Source organism: Podarcis muralis, chromosome 14, assembly GCF_964188315.1.
Source record: "Podarcis muralis chromosome 14, rPodMur119.hap1.1, whole genome shotgun sequence".
Lineage (NCBI taxonomy): Eukaryota > Metazoa > Chordata > Lepidosauria > Squamata > Lacertidae > Podarcis > Podarcis muralis.
Genome location: NC_135668.1, coordinates 25,956,308 through 25,969,879, shown reverse-complemented (window position 1 = coordinate 25,969,879; position 13,572 = coordinate 25,956,308).

Below are 13,572 nucleotides of genomic sequence, written 5' to 3'. Positions count from 1 at the left end.
AGGTCCTGGTAAGGCACTGCCTGAGGTGAATCAACCATGCTTGGCTACTGCTTTAATTGGTTAATCTACCCAATAAAATGGACATGTCTTCTTTGGACTGCAGTGGAAGAAAATAAGTTGCCCTCAAGACTGCAGTTGAGGCTTAAACTTGCCTCTTTGACCAGGCCCTTGTATCCCAGAAATTCAGGAGCCACATGTGGTTCATTCACTGCCCAAAAAAACCACTCTGTGGTCCTACAAAACCACAGGTCACAGGAAAGGTATTAATAACAAGCTCTAGGGCTGAACCCTGCCATGGTGAGCTCTGGCTTCAAGGACAACTTCATCCTCCCAGTATTCTACAAAATTAATCCCCAAATAATGTTGGTTTTTTTTTTAATTCCTGCTCTTTAGCAATTCAGAAAAGACTATTCTTTCAACTTCTGCATGGTGCTGATTTAATTTCCACATTTTTCATTATCTCCCTAATAAGTGCCAGAGCAGGATAACAAAGGCTCAATTTTAAAAATGTATAAAGCAGCCTCCCTTCCACGCAGCCATCTCAGGGCTGTTTGCTAGATTAAATCCCCATATGGAGAGAACAATGGGAGCTTCTCAGCTACGGAATAAAAGCAAGGAGTTTGATCTGATGCAACAAGACTTTGCTCGCAGCCCAGATAGAATATCATATCATCCCAGCAAAATGTAAACCTAGCTATAATCCCCAAGTTCCTTCTATTGTTCTGCCAAAACCTCAAAGATGACGAATAATAGAATGCAAATGGAGGATTTGATAGGTTTATTTTTAGCCTATTCGATTTAATTATGGCCATCAGCTTGCTGTCTAACTTGGGTGCACTTGATGTCATTATACATTAGAGGTACTGAAAGCTTTCAGGAGAAAAGAGCAAAGATTTCATATTTGCATGGAGGGCATTATTTGTCTGAGATGCCCAGTGGCAAGGAGGTAATTGCATTATTTACATGGTGTGCTATATTGCAAGGGTAGTTGCACAGGGTGCATGATTTACATGTGGTGCATTGTCGAACTCCTAACATTTTAAAAGAATTTATCCAGCCCACCAAAGATTGTGGGGTTTGTCTCTCACCCGGGGCTGCACGGAGGGGGTGGGTGGGAAGGAGGGAAATGGATGGAGTACGCATGCACATTCAACTCCCTAACGGCGCCCGCATCATGCAGGATATCGCAGCCACAGAGAAAAGAAGAATTGTTTTGTCACTTCCTGGCTCACACAGAGAAGCTGTTTTCAATGGAGCCCAGTGACGGAAGCGCGCAGCTTATTGAGGCAGCACCAGGTGTTGAAATTTTGCATCTCCTAATAATTTTGCAGCCGGGGCAGCCGCTTTTGTGAACTCCCCACGCTATGCCACTGCCTTCCAGATGTTTTGGACTACAAGGCCATGTTGGCTGGTGATGCTGGCCGTTGAAGTTGTAACAACAACAACAGCAACAACAACAACAACAACAACAACAACAACAACAACTATTGGGCACTAAATCTTTCCCAACTATGAAAAGATATAATTAGTCAAGTTCAAAAGAAATAAACTCAGCCATATTTGCACATGAAAAATTCCCCACTCGTCCACCATCTTTATCAGCCTGGCACCAAGCGCCCTGCTCAGTTGAAGTATCCGAAGTGTTTCTGTCCTCCTAAAAATAACAAGCTGGCTGCAAGGAGAATTAAATTGATTTGTGAAGAGTGTTTACCGTTTTTCTTGTCCTGAGGCAGACAACCAATTAATGGCATTAAAGATTAATTAACATGGAAGCCACCGCTCCACGACCAAGGCAATGATTTAACGCCACACTATTTTATGCTCCCTCCACCAGACAAGAAGAGAGGGAGGAAATGGAAGGCAATGAAAGATAGATAGATATATATATTGCTTAGGTGTCTGTTCTAAAATGTTTGCTGTTAAAACAGGGGAAACTGTTCAATGAAGGAGGAAAAGTGAAGCTGTTAAAAGCTCGTAATCTCTGGCACTGAGGGCCAAAAACCACATCACACTAAGCACATCACTTGGAAGTGCAGCATAGCTTTTTAAGAGAAGTGAATAGTTGGCACAGAGAGATTTTCATCAGGATCACTGCACTGAGGACTCATCCAGACTTCAGTTTGTGCCAAATTTCTAAGCTCAGGTTTGGACTTTAAAACTCTGTGTCTGGAAGGGTTTATTTTTGTCCTGGCGCTTTTTCTGTGAAAACCTGCATGTTACCACTGACTCAGAGCAAAGGGCGATGGGGTCTTCCACACATTGATGTTTAATCCGATTCAGTGGTAAAACACTGGTTTTCACAGGGGAAGTGCCGGAGCAAAAATCCCCACTGAGACATGGAGCTTTAAAGCCCAGACCTGTTCCTGGAAAGTGCAAAAGAAAGTCTGGATGAGGCCTCAGTTAGGAAATGCTCAGAAAAGGCCAAACCAGAATGAACATTGGGGTGGAATGATTGCCCTATGAGGAAAGACTGAAGTGTTGGAGAATTCTTAGTTTAGAGAAAAGGTGAAACTTTAGTCTAAGGGTACTAGGAACTGAAGTTCTGTGAGGGGGTAACCTCAGTTCTCAGGATGTGTGCGAGTGCAGAGGGAGGGGGGTCATGTGCTATAAATGTGGATTCACCTTATTTCTCTCTCTTACAGCAGAGGAAAAAGAGGCATCTGATGGTCTCTGGTCTCTGAAAATGCATACCTGAATCAATCCATCATTTCTTAAGAAGCCTCAGAACATAAGCTGCTTTGTCTTCATAAATGGGGGCATCTCTTTTCACTGTTGGTGGTTTTTCTGTGGCAAACACTCCAGAACAGAGGACCCATGCTAACAAGCTGCTCCAGGATAACATCTCTCATCTTGAGCTCATCTCCACTGTTCTGCCAGCAGTAAACAAAACCTTACTACATCTCAGGTACAAAAAGCTAAAAGGTAAAGGACCCCTGGATGGTTAAGTTCAGTCAAAAGCGACTATTTGGGTTGTGGCGCTCATCTTGCTTTCAGGCCAATGGAGCTGGCATTTATCCGCAGACAGCTTTCCAGGTCATGTGGCCAGCATGGCTAAACTTCGGGTCATGTGGCCAGCATGCTTCTTGTGCAACGGAAACCAGAGCGCATGGAAATGCTGTTTACCTTCCCGCCGCAGTGCTATCTATTTATCTACTTGCACTGTCGTGCTTTCGCACTGCTAGGTTGGCAGGAGCTGGGACAGAACAATGGGAGCTCACTCCGTCATGGGGATTCGAACCGCTGATATTCCGATCAGCAAGCCCAAGAGGCTCAGTGGTTTAGACCACAGTGCCACCAGAGTCAGGTAGAGGACCTGCTCTGCATGCAAAAGGTCTCAAGCTCAACTCCTGGCCTCTCCTGGTACGGCTGGAAGAGACCCCGCCTGAAACCCTAGAGCAGGGGTCAGCAACCTTTTTCAGCTGTGGGCCGGACTATATTTTGAAAAATAATAATGAAAGAATTTCTATGCCCCACAAATAAGCCAGAGATGCATTTTAAATAAAAGCACACATTCTACTCATGTAAAAACACGCTGATTCCCGGACCGTCCGCTGGCCGGATTGAGAAGGCAATTGGGCTGCATCCAACTCATGGGCCTTAGGTTGCCTACCCCTGCCCTCGGGAGCCACTACCACTGGAGGAGGAAGAGGCATGTGGGGCAGAGCACACAGCCCCTGGCAGCGTGATCCCAGCAGGGTGCCATCATGGCTGCCCCCCACCCCCGCTGGGCATCACGCCCCTATGGGCGGCACACCATGTCCCCAGGACGTGCACCACACCCCTATGGGTGATGCGCCACGCCCCCAGGATGCGCACTAGCCACGCTCCTGCCTGCTCTCTGCCCCCCAGTGCATGACGCTCTGCCACTGGCCACTACCAGTCAGTGTAGACAGTATCAAGCGAGATGGACCTATGGGCTGTTCAAGGCAGCTTCCTGTGTACAGATGTAGAGATGTGGTGAAATGGGTGGTGGCAGTGCTGTCTACATGGGCTAAGGGATTCTGGTTTTTCCCATCGATTTAGACCCTTCTGATCTGGAAATTTCTTGACTTAAGTTATGCACAGTTATCCAAAAGGGCAAGGCTCCCTCTAGCTGGAATAATGATGTTTTGTTCTAATTAGCCAATAAAAAAGGAAAAACATTTCAAAGGAGTACTTATATCACCCTCATTAGTTCATTCTTGTGGGCTCCTAAATGGCACTTTATATTGCTTATTTGCATAGTTTTCCCCAGTGTTCTTAGCATTATAAGTCACCCTAATAAAAAAGTAGATTAGTGTTCACTAGAAACTCACTCCATACAGACTCCCTCTCCCTTGCTTGCAAATAATATCTCCACATCATATGGATTTGCAACATTACACTACTGTAGCACTTAAGATGCAATTAGAGGTGAATGTTGGAAGGGCTTATGGTAGTCTTTCTTTTGGTGTTTCTAATTAGGTCTGGGATCATTTTGCAAGTGTGGCAAGCGCAAGACTGTAATTAATATAAAATATGTGATTTCAAAGGAATGCTAGAAGCCAGCAGAGGGTCCTTGGAGGCTTTGTAATGGTTAAACCATGCATAAGAATAGGAGTAGCCGACTGATGCTCCATCAGTGCAGGGCGGTTAGGAAACTGACAGCTAATTAATAATCTTGAGATGTGTTAAAGGGCCGAAGTATAATTTGTAGATGTCTAGTAGATGGGATCTCGATCTGGAAGCTGATAGGTGGCCTTGTCAGACCCAGAGATGGGTTTGCTGAGTAAACAGACTGCCTGCAATACTGTGCTTGTTTTTCAGGATGGATCCAAGCACAAATGGGGATTTTAGGTTTACCTGGTTAATTGCTATCTCCTCCTAGCACAACTGTGGGACACGGGTGGCGCTGTGGGTTAAACCACAGAGCCTAGGACTTGCCGATCAGAAGGTCGGCAGTTCAAATCCCCGTGACGGGGTGAGCTCCCGTTGCTCGGTCCCTGCTCCTGCCAACCTAGCAGTTCGAAAGCACGTCAAAGTGCAAGTACATAAATCGGTACCGCTCCGGCGGGAAGGTAAACGGCGTTTCTGTGCACTGCTCTGGTTCGCCAGAAGCGGCTTAGTCATGCTGGCCACATGACCCAGAAGCTGTCTGCGGACAAACGCCGGCTCCCTCTGCCAGTAAAGTGAGATGAGCGCCGCAACCCCAGAGTCGGTCATGACTGGACCTAATGGTCAGGGGTCCCTTTACTTTTTACCTAGCACAACCAATCCACCTTTTTAAAAAAAATCAACAGATGTTTGCAGTTTGGAAAGGAACAGGGAAATACAGGCAACAACAGTTTTGCAGGGGGGGGGGGTTGTGTGTAAACCTGCTCCACCCTGTTCTACCCTGTTCCACCCACTTTTCTGTCCACTTACGGGATCTGCACCATGCACATGCGCACGATCAGGCGTCAATTGGACATGCCTAAAATGGTCATTGCCTGTACAGTCGTACCTTGGAAGCTGAATGGAATCTGTTCTGGAAGTCTGTTCGACTTTCGATCGGCTTCCGATTGGCTGCAGGAAGCTCCTGCCAGTCCAGGCCCAAAGGCAGCACCAAATACAGAGCATTGCAGCAATCAAGCACACCACCTTGCCCCTCAATTGACGGGGCCAGCGCCAGGCATGCTGGGGTGTGTGTGCATGAGAGCTGTGCAATTAAGATAAGCAGGTCTCACAGCGTGCGTGTAGGGCCACTGCAGGTTTTTTTTTTTTTGGGGGGGGGTTACCCCCTGCTTCAAAAATTTGAGGGGACACTTGGGTCCTCCTAGATGGCACCTATGGCAACAAGTGAGTCTTGAGGTTCACAGGAAGACATGTAAACAGTCCACAAGCAAATCACAATGAACACAGGATGATTGCTTATTGTCATATAACTGTGCCGTAAACAAATAGGAATAAATGCTCTATGAAGGCTGGGCATAATCTTTGCATAATCTTTGTCCAAGCAAATCAGGATGAGTGCCAGATGAAAAGATCAGCCTAGATCCCCTAAGGTGCTGTCAGAAACTCTTAGTTCGGAGAAGCAACATAGCCTTTATTTGGAAAGAAAAGGTGTCAGGTGGCCTTTACTTTATTAGCAGCCTGGTTAGTTTATTTTGGGACGCGGGTGGCGCTGTGGGTTAAACCACTGAGCCTAGGGCTTGCCAAGCAGAAGGTAGGTGGTTCGAATCCCTGCGATGGGGTGAGCTCCCGTTGCTCGGTCCCTGCTCCTGCCAACCTAGCAGTTCGAAAGCGCGTCAAAGTGCAAGTAGATAAATAGGTACCACTCTGGCAGGAAGGTAAACAGCGTTTCCGTGCGCTGCTCTGGTTCTCCAGAAGCGGCTTAGTCATGCTGGCCACATGACCTGGAAGCTGTACGCCGGCTCCCTCGGCCCGTAAAGCGAGATGAGCACCGCAACCCCAGAGTTGGACACAACTGGACCTAATGTTCAGGGGTCCCTTTACCCTTTACCCAGTTTATTTTAGTGCTGTATCAAAATCTGCCCTCCAAAAACCTCAGAAGTTCTTGTCCCTGGCAAAAGAAGTTTCTCTTGCAGCCTCCCTGGGTGCCTACACTTCCTGACCTGACCCAATGGGAGGAGCTGCCTTGTGATCTATTCCCCTGGAAGCATGAGAAGCCAGGAAGGCTGCAGAAATAATACCATGATCATAATCATCACAATATATATTTTTTTTTGGGGGGGGAGGGAAGGATCATGCAATTTGTTTCATTGCCTTCCTTGCCTAGGACCTCTTCTGCTTCCCATAATTGCAGTTGAGACTGTGATGCTTCCAAGGACTTCAATTTCTCTCTCTTTTGTCAGAGCTGTCATCTATCTGCCCAGGGAGCATTTGATCTTGGAGAGAAACAATGGCCCTTTTTCACATCACCCAGATTTCAGAGTTGTCATGCACCATGGCATGGGAGGTGGGATTAATTTAGCGGAGTCATTTTTCGCGTGTAGTTTGTCATCCTTCCCTCCCAGCGTGACATTTGTAATACACTGAGCAGTTTCTTCTCTCGAAATCTCATCACCTCTGCGGAGACTGAGCACGCCTTTATCGTGCAAAGGAATCTGTCCTCTGCTTCTTGAAATAGAGCTCCAGTTAATCCAACACTCATGCTGTAAGCAATTATTATATGTGGGGGAAAATCATTTTGATGGGCTAGGTGTGCTAGGGGAGAAGATTTGTCTGTTGCAAGGACTTCATGGCTTTCAAAGAGACTATTTTACACTGTGGAATCTCTGACAGTATGGGTGGGGAAAAGGTTTCTCCCTTGCTGCTGTGTGCAGGTTGCCTGAAGGCAGAGGCATACCTAGGCTCCCTTGTGCCTTTGGCAAGGAGCTGTATCTGCACTTCCTGTCCCTCCCAGAGCAGTCATTGCCTGTTGAGTGTGTGCATGCTCCATTGCCCAGGGAGCGTGTGGGCATGTGGGCTCCTAGCTACTCCAAGCCAGACTGGAGAGACATTCTTTGCACTCCCCTGGTCCTGCGCCCTTGGTGGGAGCCAACCAAGCCAACCCCTAAGGTCACCTCTGCCTGTGGCTTCAAATATTGCCTGCATAGAACCCACTACTTGCAGGATTGCCAATCTGCTACCAGTCCAAGATCAAGGTGGAAATAGGGTTGCCATGTGCCCTCTTTTTCCAGGACAAGTCCACTTTTCCAGGAGTAAAATTTCTGTTGGGGTGGATTTTTTAATTTGCCAAAATCTCTCTAGCTATATTGCTCAGAGGCATGCTGATATGTGACAGACACCCGTTTTCTCAGCTTTCCAGAAACAGCTGAAGACATTTTTGTTCTGACAGGCTTTGTTCTGGGTCTGAAGTTCTGATGGGAGGGCATCCCAGAGGGTGGGCGCCACTACAGAGAAGGCCCTCTGCCTGGTTCCCTGTAACTTCACTTCTTGCAGTGAGGGAACCGCCAGAAGACCCTCGGCGCTGAACCTTAGTGTCTGGGCAGAATGATGGGGGTGGAGACGCTTCTTCAGGTATACTGGGCTGAGGCCTTTTAGCGCTTTAAAGCTCAGCACCAACACTTTGAATTGTGCTCAGAAATGTACTGGGAGCCAATGTAGGTTTTCCCAAGACTGGTGTTATGTGGTCTCGGCAGCCAGATCTATCTATCTATCTATCTATCTATCTATCTATCTATCTATCATCTATCTATCTATCTATCTATCTATCTATCAATCATCTATCTATCTATCTATCAATCATCTATCTATCTATCATCTATCTATCTATCTGTCATCTATCTGTCATCTATCTATCTATCATCTATCTATCTATCTATCTATCTATCTATCTATCTATCTATCTATCTATCATCTATCTATCTATCTATCTATCTATCTATCATCTATCTATCATCTATCTATCTATCAATCATCTATGTATCATCTATCTATCTATCTATCTATCATCTATCTATCTATCTATCTATCATCTATCTATCATCTATCTATCTATCAATCATCTATGTATCATCTATCTATCTATCTATCTATCTATCTATCTATCTATCTATCTATCATCTATCTATCTATCTATCTATCTATCTATCTATCTATCTATCATCTATCATCTATCTATCTATCATTTATCTATCATTTATCTATCACCCACCCACATATCTAAGCTGGGGTGTGTGATTTTCATTAGGGCCCTCCCCCACTCCAGCTGCAGTTACAAAAAAAATGGCCCATACCCAGCAGGGCAATTAGCCTTAGGAGACAAGATCTCATTGACACCCCTCTCAGCTTATTAATCATCCTAAACAGCCACACAATTCATAAAACATCTGGTTTGACCATGAGAATATGTGCATTTTTGCACAGATACTTCAGCACCCAAGAGTGATGCAGCAAGACTTGTTCCTCTGCGGATGGATATCCTCCTGAAATTTACCAACACTTTGTGATGCTTCCTTTCTGCCAAAACAGCAACAAGTCAAAAGCAACCCCCAAACCACAATAAAGCACAAGAAGGAAACAACACTGGCAGCCTCTTTAACACCTCTTTTAGTGGGGTGGGATCTTTTTTGTCTTGCCTTTTAATTTCATGACTGTATTTTAGGTCCCCTCCTCCTTTTAAAATGTAAGTCGTTTTGGGTTACTACAGTGACTAAGATATAAAACAATTAACGCTAATAATTAATAATAATAAATACCAAAAAGAGAGAGAATTGGAACAGCAAGTAGCTTGTGGCTCACCAGATGTTGTAATAATAATAATAATGATAATAAGGTAAAGGTAAAGGTACCCCTGCCGGTACGGGCCAGTCTTGACAGACTCTAGGGTTGTGCGCTCATCTCACTCTAGAGGCCGGGAGCCAGCGCTGTCCGAAGACACTTCCAGGTCACGTGGCCAGCGTGACGAAGCTGCTCTGGTGAGCCAGCGCAGCACACGGAACCGCCGTTTACCTTCCCGCTAGTAAGCGGTCCCTATTTATCTACTTGCACCCGGGGGTGCTTTCGAACTGCTAGGTTGGCAGGCGCTGGGACATTATTTATTATTATTTATTATTTAGAAATAATACTAATTTATTATTTGTACCCCGCCCATCTGGGTGCTTCCACAAAGACCAAAAATACACTAATATGTCATACATTAAAAACTTCCCTGAACAGGATGTCTTCTGAATGTCAGGTAGTTGTTTATCTATTTCACATCTGATGGGAGGGCATTCCACAGGGCGGGCACCACTACTGAGAAGGCCCTCTGCCTGGTTCCCTGTAGCTATGCTTCTCGCAATGAGGGAACCGCCAGAAGGCCCTCGGTGCTGAACCTCAGCGTCCGGGCAGAATGATGGGGGTGGAGACGCTCCTTCAGGTATACTGGGCCGAGGCCATTTAGGGCTTTAAAGGTCAACACCAACACTTTGAATTGTGGTCGGAAACGTACTGGCCCCCAACTCCCATTTTCCCTGACAGTCAGCGTGCCCAATTATCAGGGTTGATGGGAGTTGTAGTCTGGACACATCAGGAGGGCACCAGGTTAGGGAAGACTGGAATAGATAATAGTGCACTCCAGAGCAGGCATGGGGGAGCCAGTGGCTCTCCAGATGTTGACGGACTCCAAATCCCACCAGCCATACCAAGCATGGCCAATGGTTCAGGGATGATAGGAGTTGTAGTCTGGAAACACCTAGAGAGTCGCACATTAAGCCAGCCCTGATTTAGAGTATAAGATTCTGGGAAAGTTTTCCTAAGTTTCCTGACAAGGAGCCTAGCTAATCTCGCTAGGCACATGTCAGCAGTTGTGCATGTGTGAAATTAATTCAAAGGGTTTATTTATTAATTTGTTTTGCTCATTCCAGGAGGCTGCCTGTTTTTATCTCGACACAACATTCCCAATCACAAAACCCATTAGCATCCGCTATCTAGAGCTTACTGTATTATGTGTAAAACCAGCCGCCGCTCTTTGATATCACCTTCAAATGTCTTGTCGAGGGGAAAATCGCAAGCTCTGGTAGTCAACACAATTTTCATGTAGGAAATGGAAGTGCTGATAAGGAAACTCATGTCAGCAAGCATTCCAATCCCTTGATTGAATGATTATGAAAAGAGTGCCGGTCAAGGCACTGGTAGCAAATCTCTGAATGCCGGCAAGATGAGAAACTTTGGCTAATGTCTTGGGATGTATCCTTTAGGAAGACTGGAATACAAGAAGCTGCCTTATACTGAGTCCATATTCAACACACTATGATACCCCTTTGGTCATGGCTTTCCCCAAAGAATCCCAAGAGCTGCAGTTTGTTAAGGATGCTGAGAGTGGTTAGAAGACCCCTATTCCCTTCACAAAGCTACAATTCCTGGAGTGGTTTTACAGTCAATCCCTCTTCTCTGGGAATTGTAGCTCTGGGAGGTAAATGTGAATGATCTAGTTCATTGGTTCCTGTTATGTACTGAGTTGAATAGGATCCAAAAGGCAGCAGTCTGATTGGTTCTAGAACAATAGGATCCAGAATGCAGCAGTCTGATTGCTACACAGGAGCCATCCAATCCAGCTCCAGGTGGAAGTGAATCCGCAACCTGATTGGCCTACAGGTGAATCCCGGAATTAGCCAATCACGTGGGGCCCATTGTGTAAATAATGTATATAAAGCAGACATTCTGGGGGAACTTCCATTCCTCCTCACCACTATGAGCTGAATAAAGAGCATGAAATCCACTCTCGACTCTGAGTATATTTCAGTTCCCAATTAGCTAAGTACCACGGACCCCCTGTTTTTCAAAAGCCAAGCCATGGACCTCCTACTTTTGAAAATTTTGATATCTCTATGGTAGTTTTTGTTACATGAACGGTGCTGCGGATATCCTGGGTGGGTTATGTGCACCCCTGGGGTCCACAGACCACCGGTTGGGAGCCACTGATCTAGATCATTCTTGTTTGCACTGACTGGGAACTGAACCTGGGACCTTGAGCTCAAGCCACGCTGCAAAGGAAAAAGGGGTCACTTGATGCTTTGTTGTGATAAGAGAGGTGGGCAGCCCCACCCACCCATCAAAGTGGCCTGCTGGGATGCCTGAAAATCTGTCCTGCCAAGATGAAAAGGTTCCCCACCTTTGCACTAGGAGTAGACAGAGAGGAAGGGATCATCCATGAAGGAGCTGATTGGGTTGAATTTCAAAGGAGAGGTGGTTTTGCGGTAAAACAGGAGTGGGCAAATTGGTCCATTTCAGTTTCTCAGTTTCTCACTTTTCTGATCTTAAGTTCAGTTCTCTACCTTTCTTTAAAGTAACAAGCAAATTTGGCAGCATTTTAGTGCAGATTTATTGCCATATACACATCATTGTACACAACTTTGCCTGCAAGAAGCAAAGTTGCAGGGAACCAGGCAGGGGTTGAAGGAAGTCTTAGGCTGTAATAGCCAAAGATTTGTTATGTGGTTTTGGAGTTGTTATGTTGGAAAATTTGTGCAAAAATCAATAAAAAATATTTTTTAAAAAAGAATTATGAGACTGTGGCTATTTGACCAATATATAGACATATCATGCTAAATTTCAGTCACACCAGTGTGACACAACATCACTATTCCCCCAACTTTTCGGCACATGCAGGCTTCTGTTCCCCCATGATATCTCCATGAAAATGGCAGGAAAAAACCTGCATGCCAGTATACTGCCCCCAATGTTGCCACTTTTGCAATTTTCCAGGTTAAGGGTGCTGCAAATGGATTTTTCTGCGACCAAACAAGACAGAAATGAACATTAAACATGCTGTGCTGCTCTGGATCGCCAGAAGTGGCTTAGTCATGCTGGCCACATGACCCAGAAGCTGTACGCCGGCTCCCTCGGCCAGTAAAGCGAGATGAGTGCCGCAACCCCAGAGTTGGTCACGACTGGACCTAATGGTCAGGGGTCTGTTTACCCTTATCTATATTCCACACATTTTCCAGAAGTGGCTTTGAAGCCATTTGAAAGCCGTTTGAAATATAATGCAGAAATTAACAGTTAGGGAATTGTTGAGGAAATGGAATAAACTGCCATGCGAACACAGTCTTGGATGCAAGAAGCAGCAAAGCGGTTTACAATCTGCAGGTAACTGGGTAAAGGTGCTTCAAGAGGTGAGGAGACGTCATCGCCCAGGCAAAACCTCTCTGCAAGAGTTGCTGTGTATCAGCACTACGACACTCCTTTCTGTGGTTCACGTTAATAAAAAAACATGAGAGGCTCCGGTTCTCATGAATAATTCAAGCCCCCAAGCACACACCATTAGACACTGACCCAACACCAACCTCCTCCCATCAATCTCCATTTCTGAAAGAAATCTGGGCTAGAGTAGAATCTGTCAGGCCGGCCGGCACAAGGCAGTTTTGATTTGCAAACTAAAGTGGCCCTCAAGTCAGGAAAATCAATTCCAACACAGGGAACGACACGAGAGTTTTATTAAGTCAGCGCTTGTTGAGGCTGCATTATTGAATAAGTGTATCTGCTATGACCTCTGCAAACCATGAATGGGCATGCAAGGGAGAGGAAGTGGCAGTCACAGAATAATTTATGGCTCACTGTTGTGGTTTAGGCTCTCTCTCTCTCTCTCTCTCTCTCTCTCTGGTAGACGGGGCAGGGAGGAGGAAATCAGAAGCCAATTCAGGGCACCAGACCCAAACCAGCACATTTTGCTACCCAAGGAAAAGGAAAAGATGGCACCCTGACCATTCCATGTGCAGCTCAATCTTCTGCTAACCCTCCATTGCCAACCAGATTCCTAGGGGAAGGCCACAAGCAGGACAGCAGTTCCCTCTAAGTTGTCCATTGTCTATCCATATTAACTCTCTGAATTGTAATGTCTTCAACAGGAGATAGCCATAAAGCCAGTAATGTTTCTTAGCTTCCCATCACAAATTCGGAAATAAAATCAATTTGCCACGAAGTTAAAGAGGCTGTAAAAGGAAAGGCAGCACAGACCCTTAACTTAGTCCAATGCCTCTTTGGTCTTGGTTGCACAGGTTATCTCTTCCAACATCTTCATTCATGCAACCATAGACTGTGGTTGCAAGGGAGCATTGGGTTGAACAGCAGGGAGAATCTTGATGGCCGAAGTGGCACCAGGGGCCAAATATAACTCGCTATCAGGCC